We start from the raw sequence: 11,561 nt of genomic DNA on the forward strand, positions 1-11,561 counted from the left end.
GCCCAACATATGCATGTGCACAGCTAGCCCTCTGACTCCCAGGGACCTTTTAATCATAGATATTCCTGGAGGTTAAAGGGCCAGAGAGTCTTTCATTCCCCTGAGGACTGTGATGGGCAACCAAGTTTGGAAACCGCTCAGCCAACCCTTCTTGTTTTACAAAAGAGGAGCCCGTCCCTGGAGAATGTTTTCCTCTCAAAGTGGCAGAGCCGATTCAGAGGAAAGCTGACCCCTACCTTCCAGTCTAATGTCCGTCTCCTCCATTTCCAAACATAAAGCCCGCTGCTGCTTTTAGACCATCTTGGCCATTTTATTTTTTTTTATTTTTATTTTTTTTTAATTTTTTTTTTCAACGTTTATTTATTTTTGGGACAGAGAGAGACAGAGCATGAACGGGGGAGGGGCAGAGAGAGAGGGAGACACAGAATCGGAAACAGGCTCCAGGCTCTGAGCCATCAGCCCAGAGCCTGACGCGGGGCTCGAACTCCCGGACCGCGAGATCGTGACCTGGCTGAAGTCGGACGCTTAACCGACTGCGCCACCCAGGCGCCCCCATCTTGGCCATTTTAAAGAGGCCGATGTTTGAATTTGTGTGCAGTGACTTCAGGAACATGGGGTTTTCTGTTTTGCTTTGTGTGTGGATGGCACGGACGAGGGGAAATAAAACAGCCTGCCACCTTGCACGTAGGGTCATACTAGTAGCTTGGTGACCTGGCACCGATAAGCCATCATCCATCTCAATTTCCCCATCTGTAAATAGGGGCTTATGGTGGTTTTAAAATATAACCACAAATTCTTTAATTCTTCAAGAAGTGGGACCTAGTTCCCAGCCCCCTGAGCATCGGCTATACTTAGTAACTGGTTTCTAATGAGCGGAATGTGAAGGAAATGATGGTGTGTGAATTCCAAGGCTAGGTCACAAACAGCATCATGGCTTCTACCTTGTTCCCTCTTGTGGATCACTTCTCTGGGGGAAGCCAGCTGCCATATCATGAGGACAATCAAGGAACCCAGTGGAGGGGCCCATGTAGAGAAGAACTGAGGTTTGCTGTCGGCAACGTGATCTCACCAGGATTGTGAGTTAGACACATTAAAAGATCTGCAAGCCCCGGTCAAGCCTTCAGATGACTGTTGCCCCAGTCTATGCCTTGACGGCAACTACGTGAGACACCTTGAGCCAGAACCTCCCAACTAAGCCATTCCCAGTTCCTGACCCCCAGATACTGTGTGAGATAGTAAAGACTGGTTGTCTGAAGCTACTAAATTGGGATAATTTGTTATCCAGAATAGATAACGAATACAGAGATACTTCAAAACTAAAGCACTAAAATAGGGCTGCGTACTTTATAGACTTACAACAGGATTCATATGCTAACATTTATAGAGTGCTTTAGTTAGACTCTGGCCAAATGAACTGCATATTAGATGGAAAGTAGCGATTGCGTATTATTAATGTTATCAGATTGCAACACATTTCATGTTCAATTACCTAAAATGCTCTTTCTGGAGCATTGCTTTGCTCATCATCTTATCCCCACTGCACACTTATAAAAGGTCACTGTCAAGATATAAAAGTATATATATGATTTAAATGTCTTGACTCAGTTGCTAACAACCATGAGCATGTTTTCAAATTGGAAAAGCAAGATTAATTTAAACTAGCTCCTTTTCACACAATGTGCTTTGTTTACTTTTCAGGGTTCCATTTCACTGCCAAGCCAAGTGCCTCTCTGATTAAAGAGTATGTTCACTTTATCTCCCTTAGTCTCCCACAAGCCTTACCCTTAAGAACAAGCATGGAAGGTTTCGCACCGAAAAAACAAACCGTATTTTTACCAGAAAATATTTAGTAAAATGAGTTTTTATTGATGAAAACTTCACCAAGTATAAATTTCATGCCTAAAAGGAATGGGCCTTTTGTATTTCCCCTCAATAAATAAATAGCTTCTTTCCTCAAGAATTACGACTTCTGAGCGTGCTCTTAAATTCAAAGCCAGTTCAGGGGCGCCTGGGTGGCTCACTTGGTTAAGCGTCTGACTTCGGCTCAGGTCATGATCTCACGGTTCGTGGGTTTGAGCCCTGCATCAGGCTCTGTGCTGACAGCTCAGAGCCTGGAGCCTGCTTCGGATTCTGTGTCTCCCTGTCTCTCTGGCCCTCCCCTGCTCGCTCTCTGTCTCTCTGTCAAAAATAAGAAACATTTAAAATAAAAAAACATTCAAAACTAGTTTGTTTTCTTCCAAGAAATAGAAAATCAGCATGTGCATATAGACCCTTCATTGGTTGGTCCTTCTTCTAGATCTGTGTCATATGGGAAAGCCAGGATGGTATTTTTCTTTTCTTTTTTTTTTTTTTTTAATTTGTTAATGTTTATTTATTTTTGAGAGAAAGACAGCGTGAGCAGGGAAGGGGGGGCAGAGACAGAGAGGGAAACACAGAAACTGAAGCAGGCTCCAGGCTCTGAGCTGTCAGCACAGAGCCCAACATGGGGCTCAAACCCACGAACCGTGAGATAATGACCTGAGCCGAAGTCGGACGCTTAACCGACTGAGCCACCCAGGCGCCCCCAAGATGGTATTTTTCTAACAGTTGTAACCGGAGGTATAAAATACTTGGGAAGAACATGAAAAAAGGCAGAGAGTGTGAGCCTGAAGGTGAAGCTGTATTTTTCAAACACTCTTATCTACCATATAAATACCTTTATGTGTAATTTATTTATTCCTAACATTGTTTGATATACTTAGAGACATAAAAGTCTATTTAAACAATGGAGAAAATATGCTTTGCTTTGTTATTTCCTTCCCGAACCGGGGAGAGAAATGCAAAAAGGTCTCTAATAGAGGGGGGTGGGGGGAGAAAACTTGTTTAGCCGATGTTTTTTCCTTTTTTCCTTTCCATGTTCCCAAAGGACACAGCTAGAAATCTAGTGTTGTGGCTGAAGAGTTTTGCTTTTTTCTCTCCCCCTCTGGCTTCCACTTTCCTCGATTCCAACTCAAAATGATCACACCCAGCCAGGGCAAAGGCTGCTTACAAGTTTAGCCAAGTGAGAAAAAGTCAGACTCCTATTAAATATCAACATCATTGATTGAGTGACCACAGCAGGGATCCTTCTAGGTGCGCGCAGAAAGGGATCAGACATCTTTATTCTCCGGGAGTTGTAAGAGCAGGACGGGGTCCGGTGTGAGGCTGGCCCCAGCCCCTCTGGGTGGCAACTTCCCTCAGAGGACACCCCGTGCCATGGTGCGGAGCCCCCTCCCTCCCCAACCCCAACCGCAGCTCCCTTCCGTGAGCCTGGGCATGGCAGGCCCGGGAGCTAAGTCCCTGGAATTCAGCAGAAAGTTACTGTTTTCCCCGACACTATCCCAGAGCTGCTCCCCCATGCAGCTTCAAGCTGTTTAACTGCCGTCTGTCATTCGGCCATCATTATTCGTATACGTGTAGGTAAATATTTTATTAAGCATCTTCGCCACTTGGCAGTTAGGGAGCCCTTTGCCTGCTAGACCTGGCGGCCGCCCAGCGCTGCCCGGGAGGGTGGGAGAGCAGCGGGCCGCTTGAACGCGCGGTGGTGTTAATAGAGCGGGGGGTCCTTTCCACCTGGAAACCATTTTCTCCTCTGGCCTCTCGGGCTTAATCTTCCATTTCTTCGTTTTTAATCAGTTACCAATTTGGCCTTGATGAAAGGTGCCGGGCCTCCAGAAGAAATTGGCTGGGCCTTTTAACTCCACCTGGAAATGGTTGAGGCAGTGCCGCGGTCACCTGGCCTTACACCTCTGCACCCATTTGGGGCCTTGCCCCATCCCTCTGCCTTGCCGGACAGAAATCTCAATGTCACAGCTGGAAATACGCAGGGCCCAGGATGGGGCCCTCCACCCAGGCCCCACCACGCACACTGTGTTGTGTCTGTGAACGCCAACATTCTCAGAGGGCCTTTTCACCGCCTCGCCCCAAAGCCCCGTCAGCCCGCCAATTGGCCAGCAACAAGCTCACAGCTTAGCCCACAAAACCACCAGTCAGCTTGGACCCACGTTTGGTCCACGTCTTCAGAATCCTGTGCTTTTTACCATTTTTCCAGGTGGCCAAAGCAGCAATACGAAGCATGGCCGTAGCGTTGTCCCGTCATATCTTTGGGTCTCCAGGAAGCCAACCCGATAGGATCTAGTTCTGTGTGAGAAATTCCAACTGTGGAGGACCGTGGGTATGACGCCCTCTTCTGGCAGATGCGGGGAACACCTACTTGCGCCCAGACGTGTCAGTTCCCTCTGCTGGTGGAGGAAAGAGAAGCTGTCTCTCTTGTCTCCCGGCCCCAGATTCCAGAATTCAGGGTCCTGACATTGAGTTGGGAGACCCAAGCCCCATAGATCCAGAGGTTTCCTGAAGATTAAACCGACACCCACCACGATAGCCCACACTGCAATTTCTGCAGTTACCAGTTCTAAGTGGCTGCAAAATGGATGAAGGGAAGAGTGGAGAAAGCACTCTAACCTCCCAAGGGGCTTCAAACAGGCCGAAATCAAATCTATGTAGCTCCACGTTGTATTGACACACAGAGACGGAGGGACGAAAGGAATAAGAGAAAAGATTAGGACTGAGGACAATAGAGGGCAGACTTTACAGCAAATTGCTGAGTAAGACACTCGTGCTAAAAATAATACCGCTTGGAGAGGGCATAAGAAACAAAAGTGTGGCTGTGCCCATGGGTGGGAGGAACAAGAGGCTGTGCCTATAAACAGCCCGGATTAGAACAAGATGAAGAAAGGACCGTAACCCAAGAGGAGAAGGAATAAACGTAAGAATAATTTGAAGTGAACCAGAAAATTAACTTTGTCACCATCCTCTCGCTTCTGTGGCTCCCATGATGCCGGAGGCCCCCCGACAGTGGACGGCCACGCCTCTGGGTTGTGAACAGGCCCCAAGACCCCATCACCCACTCGGCAGATGCCTCGCAAGAAAGGAGGGCAAGACCTGGCTTTGTACCTGCTAGTCTGGATCATGGATAATCATGAACATTCAAAAAATCAATTGCCCAAGTGGCTGATGGGGAGGTCTGGCTTGACAGAAGGCGTGCACAAGAAAGACCCGGGGGGTTAGCTGATCACAAGCTTGATGTGAACCTACAGCGCAAGGAGGCTGTTGAGAACCCTAATGCAATCTTAGGCTCTATTAATAGAACGACAGAGTGTGGAGGGAGAGAGGCAATAATCCCGCGCGTGCTGGCAGGTCAGGCCACATGCAGTTTTATGCTCAGTCCTGCGGGCTGTATTTTAAGAGAGGCGCTGGCAAATTCAAGCCTGTTCAGAAGAGCATGAAAAGGACTGGATGCCAGTATTTAGACAGCATCGAGATTAGCCTGACAGTCCTTTTACAATTGGCAAAATCAGCATGCTTATTGCATTGAAGACAGAGAATCGCAGTAGCTGGGACGGAGAATCAGGGTTTCAATGTTTGCTTCACCTCCCTGAGCTTTTGGCGGTGCCCTTTCTATATGACGGGGATATGCGTCTCCACCCGCCCTTCCTGCGAGCATAGTTTGAAGATGGTCTGCCCCGTGGGGCTTGTGTATTAAACACCTACTTGCTGCCAGCTCTGTGCCAGGCGCCAGGGCACCAAGAGGAACTTGAAGTCCAGTTGGACACACAGGCCCGTAGACAGGCATTTTGCGCATAACGTGACATGATAATAGATATGTGGATTGATTTGAGATGAGATGTAATTAATTTCTTAGAGGGGAGGAATGACAGGAGAGAAAACCAGAGTCTTCAGGGTATACGTACTTGCAAGTGCAGACAAAGGGGGAAAAATTCGCTGGAGGTCAGAGAGGAGAGGCCATGGGTGTGGAATGCTTAGAATCAGGAGATTTCAGAGTCACGGAAGACAGCTGAAAGGTCTCGACAGCGTCCGGTGCCACCAAGAAATCCAGGAGGAGGAGAAAAGCTGAAATATTTCCAGACCAAACCCCGGAGGTGGAGATTAGGAGTTCGTCCTTAGTGGCAAAGAAACACATTTTGGGGAAATGCTGGAGGCAGAGACGAATTCATTTAGAAAGTTTGTGGAAGGCTGCATCTATTGAACACCGACCGCACACCTAGCATGGTGCTAATGCACTGTGGAAGTTCAAAGAGAGTAAGACTTGGTTGGAGCCCACTTCAATAGTGACAGGTGAGCTAAGACTAACACCTGTCAATTCATTAGGGAAGAGTAGAAGATTATGACCTGAATTGTTCGACTCGGTGAGGCACACAGACGGTGGTTTCAATGGCCAGTTGGTGGACCCATGATGTTCCTTATGTTTGTGAAAGCCAGAGGAAGAAAGAATGGAGTCGATGTATTCCCAATATGGTGAATCTGGTCCTAGGCTTCCCCCTCCCCTTGTTTCTTGGGAAGTTTCCTTTCCCAGAAGTGTTCAGAAACACAATTCTTGTCTTAACATCGCTCGTGTTTTCTCCCACTTTGTTATTTACCAGTGAAATTAATATTACTCTTTACCCTGCTCACATTCTAGATCCACCATGCGTTTTTTTCATCAGTGGGTTTGTGTTTGGTTGATTAGTTATTCATGTATAATGCAAGATGACAAGAGCTGTAATACAGAGAAATGATTGTGGAGAACGCAGGCATACAAGCTCTGGAGTTGGCTTCTTTTTTTCTTTCTTTCTTTTTTTTTGTGGGGGAGTGTGTGGGTAGGCAGGTTAGTAAGGCTCTTGGATTACTTGCAGATGGTTGAAATTCTCTTCTTACTGAAGTGGTGACTGAAGCAAAATTGGGGGGATGAAAATAAATGGCATTTGCTATACATCCATCCCCTCGGTCTCCTTGATCTGCATCACGAGCCCCTGGTGGACTTCCGGATATGTCCTGTACAAAAGCTCAAGTCATTTGACTTCTCTGGACTTGAGTTTCCCCGTGTGTATCACGTCCAATGTTTCTATGTTGGCTTCTTTCATAGGTTAAATTTTTGCAAAGGGAATCTACCTTATAGATGAGTTCTTCCTCTAACTTACCCCCTGGGACTTCCTTTGGAGTAGCCAAAGATGGGATCTCTATGGGATGCAAAATCTGATCCCTCCAATGGCTTTCCACTGCACTCAACCCCTTTGGCGTAGCCTAAAAGGCCCTACGTGATCTGATCCTGTCCTGCTTTTCCAATCTACACCATACCACCAGCCCCTACCATTTCTCAAACCAAATAAATGACTGTAGCTCCTCAAGCCCTTTGCATTTGCTACTCTTCCTGCTTGGAATATTCTTTCTCGGCTCACTGAATGGATATCTCCTTATTACTTCCCAAATCTTACTTCCAGTAACACCTCCTTGCAAATGCCTTTTCTGGTCAACCTCTCTAAAGTCACCTCCCCACCCATTGCTGTCTAGTTTATTGCCTTATTTCTTTCCTGCCGGGAGTCCAGCTGAGGGCCTCGATTATCCTCTATTTCAGTCTTTCCATGTGGCAGCATGGGCTTCCTAACAGCATGGAAGCTGGATTTTATTTTATTTTTTTTTATTTTTTTTTTAATTTTTTTTTTCAACGTTTATTTATTTTTGGGACAGAGAGAGACAGAGCATGAACGGGGGAGGAGCAGAGAGAGAGGGAGACACAGAATCGGAAACAGGCTCCAGGCTCTGAGCCATCAGCCCAGAGCCCGACGCGGGGCTCCAACTCACGGACCGCGAGATCGTGACCTGGCTGAAGTCGGACGCTTAACCGACTGCGCCACCCAGGCGCCCCTGGAAGCTGGATTTTAAAAGGGAAGAAGAAACACCCAAATTCAAAACGTTCTCCAGCATCCCTAAATCATTTTCTAGCACATTACCCTATTTTACCTTCTTTGCACTTCTCACTCTCTGAAATTATTGTGCCAATTTATGATTCCTTGCTAATTGCCAGCTCCCTCCCCCACCATCCACGAGGATGTAAAATCTTTGAGAATGGAAACCTTGCCTATCTCGTTCACTGCACACGCCCAGCACAAAAGAAGTGCCCAGTAAACATTTGTTGAATAAGTGAATTTTAAATGTTCAGAAATAAAGAGAAAGAAACAATTAGGATGCACGTGAAATGCAATGAAACACACAAACATACACATGTTCACAAAAAATCAGGCTGCAGAGAACTTTTCAGGAAGAGAACTGTGGCCTGAAGGACGGAGAGCCCACCATGCAGTGAGCCAGGAGTGAATCGGTCGTATTTGCAGCCCCCCACCCCGCACCCCGCCTCCTGCTGTTCAGAACTCATCACAGAGCTAGACTGAGCACAGGGACCCAGGACACATAGGACCCTGCAGGTGACCAGGATCAGGACCTGGAAAGCTGGACCTCAAGGGGAAGTAGGCTACGCCCGGACATCACAGATCCCCAACAGGATGACGTTGGTAGCAATTCCCTGAAGTCCTGCACCTGGTGTGGGAGGGCTCTGGGGCTTTACTTGAACCTAGCCGTGCAGAGGAAGATGACCTTGGTTTCACACAATTCAAATCAGCACCTACTATACAAAAAACACCGTGCTCCATGCAGTGGGTGATGGAGAGGTGAGAGGCAGGGACGTGTGTCCAAGCAGAGCGGCTCTTTGACAGGATGGAGGGGTTAAGTGGCAAGGGAAGGAGGCCACCAGCCCGGAAGTTACAGACAAGGGAGAAGCAGAAAGGTTTCCAAGAGGGGCCAGCACTGGAGGTGGCTACAAAGAGGGCCTTTCAGAGGCAGGGAAGCCTGGGGACCCCCCAGGATCTCCATTAGACTGGAGGAGGGTAGGGTCTGCAGGAAGTATAAGAAGAGCCATTTATTAACAAAAGTTCCAGCAAAGTCCCTCAGGACCAATCCCGGAGCCAGTAGCTGGAGTCACGGACTGAGAACAGGAGAGAAGAGTGGAGAACAGTTGCACAACTTTAGCAAGAAGGAGAGGAAAGGGGTGCCGGGTAGTCAAAACCACAGGTGGCCCTGCAGCGATGGCGGAGAAGTCCAGAAACACATCTGGGGCACGTTGTGATTGAACACAGTAATCAGCAACCTTTGGAAAGTGTGTGTACGAGGGGATTTGGGGGTAAAGAGTCATTATAAAAACAACAGACGGATGGGGCTGAACAAACGGAGTCTGAGATCAACATGGAACACGCTCATGCTCATAGTGGCGCTGTTCCCAACAGCCAAAGGGTGGAAGCCAGGCAGCGTCCTTGAACAGGTGCGTGGGTACGCGAAATGTGGCACATATGTACAACGGAATATCATGCGTCTATGACAAGGAATGAAAAAGCGAAACGCTACAATGTGGATGAGGCTTGAGGACAGAGCGATATAAGGGAACTAAGCCAGATGCAAAAGGGGAAATAGTACATGCTTCCACTGATAGGAAGTACTCAGAATAGTCACATTCATGGGACGGAAAGTAGAATGGTGGTTGCCAGGGTCTGAGGGGAGGGGAGAACGGGAGTTCTTGTCAAGTGGGTACAGAGTTTCAGTTCGGTATAATAAAAAAAAAAAAGTTCCGGAAATGGATTAAAAATAAGTTCTGCAAATAGCAGTGATGATAGCATGAAAATGTGAATGTACGTAGCATCACTGACATATGCGCTTAAAAATGGTTACACGGCATATTTTATGTAAAATGTGTATTTTGCCACAGTAAAAATATTAATAAGGAGAAATAAGCAAGTCAAGAATATCCAGGACAGCTCCGAGAAGGGAAAGTAAAGGGGAGATAAAACACTATCGGTTATTAACACAGATTATAAAACCTCAGGAATTAAAACAGGGTCGTGCTAGCCCTGATTACACAGACAGACCATGGGACCAGCAGAAAGTCCGGAAACAGGCCCAAATCATGCAAGACTTTCGTGTGTGGGAAAGGTGGCGTCTGGAAACGGCGGGGAAACCGTGCTGGGATTAACTGGAACCATCAGGAACAAAAGGAAGTTGGCTCCTTATCTCATACTTCTGGCCGGAAGAACTCCACATGGAAAAGAAATGTAAATGTGAAACACGACCCCACACAAGGACCAGAAGGAACCGGGAGGGAAGTCTTTTTTAGCCTCAGAGGGTGAGTAAATAGCAGCTGTGACTTGTGGGGCGGGGGGGGGGGGGGGGTCCCAGCTCTCTGTGTCTACGTCGTGGGGCCGTTGTGAGCCCTGTAGGAGTTAATACCTGTGAAGTACTTGGAACAGTGCCCAGCATACACACAAAAATAGTAAGTGACCACCACCACCACCATCAGCAGCATCATCGTGATCATCAAAAAGAACTGAAGACGTTTATAAGCTGATACGGAAAAAGAAGTATCAAGGTATGTGAAACGGAAACCAAAGGCAAGGTAGAGCACCATGCACATAATATACTATCCTTGGTTTTCAAAGGTGGTGGTGGGGGGGTGGAGAAAAAACACATGCACATATACACCTACATATATATGTAAGTGTGTATTTACACACACATATACACAGTAAACATCTGTGGCCAGGCCACTGCATTACACAACTCCAGGGGCCACAATTCCATTGTATTCCATGTCAGTGGCCTCCCAGGAGCTCAGTATAAATGGTGCCCCTTGGAGCTGTGCACCACGGTGGCCCCGCTAACTTGACTGAGTTTGGTAACATATTTCTGGGAACACAATGGAATGACCCTGGTTGCCTGTGGGGAAGAGATATAGGTGGCTTGGAACAGAGGTGGGAAGGAGGCTTTTCACAGCACAGTCTTTGTGTCTTTTCAATCTGGAACTATGTACATGTGCTACAGAACACTCCTCGCTCCAGAAAATAAAGGGACCTGTAAAAATAAATCAATGCACACCTATAAAAGTAAGACGTAAAAGTAACGGCACAAGTTAGGGAATTGGGGAAATACCAAAACAAGGATGAAGGACAGAATTATGATTGAGCATGACTTTTCTGGTTATTATCTCTGTGTGTCTGTCTGGAGTGCTTTGAAAGGCATCGTGTAGAGCAGGAATGGGGGAATGATAGCCCCAAGCTATATCCGGCCCACCACCTGTTTTTGTAAATAAAGTTTTATTGGAAAACAGCCACAACTGGGTTATAGACCATCTATGGCTGCTCTCCTCCTACATTTGGTTATTGAGTAACTTTGGTTTTGGCAAGTTATTTGCTGCTATTTCTAGTTCAATCTATAAATCCAGTTCCCTGGAATGATTCCACTAAAAGGCACGGTGAAGAAGTAGGATGATAGCAATGGGTTGTAATGAACAGATTAGTCTGGATTTAGAACTTAAGTAAACAAGAAGCAAAGGTGTTCACCACAATGAAAGTAACGTTAGGATAAATGTTAACAAACTGAATTTGTTTGCATATGATAAGAAACAGAGAGAGAACCTGGATTGAAGTAAGAAAAACATACCAGGACAAATTAAAGATCATCAAAGTGGAGAAAATGAAAAAGAAGATATTCTCACAAATAAGCTAGGCCCTGTTAAGAAGTATAGTATTGGGGCACCTGGGTGGCTCAGTCGACTGAGCGTTCAACTCTTGGTTTCCACTCAGGTCATGATCCCAGGGTCGTGGGATCGAGCTTTGTGTCAGGCTCCACACTGAGCATGGAGCCTGCTTAAGATTCTCTCTCTCTCT

The 11,561-nt window shown here is 46.8% G+C and overlaps 1 long non-coding RNA gene across 1 annotated transcript; it reads left to right on the forward strand.

The window, feature by feature from the left end:
- Positions 1-557: 557 nt before the first annotated feature.
- Positions 558-1,960, forward strand: LOC147574243 (uncharacterized). The gene is made up of 2 exons (XR_015243716.1): positions 558-1,076; positions 1,699-1,960. It is a non-coding gene; the product is annotated as an uncharacterized LOC147574243 (long non-coding RNA).
- Positions 1,961-11,561: the final 9,601 nt, after the last annotated feature.

The sequence above is a fragment of the Puma concolor genome, chromosome E1 (assembly GCF_028749965.1).
Source record: "Puma concolor isolate L17-30 chromosome E1, mPumCon1.1.hap2, whole genome shotgun sequence".
Lineage (NCBI taxonomy): Eukaryota > Metazoa > Chordata > Mammalia > Carnivora > Felidae > Puma > Puma concolor.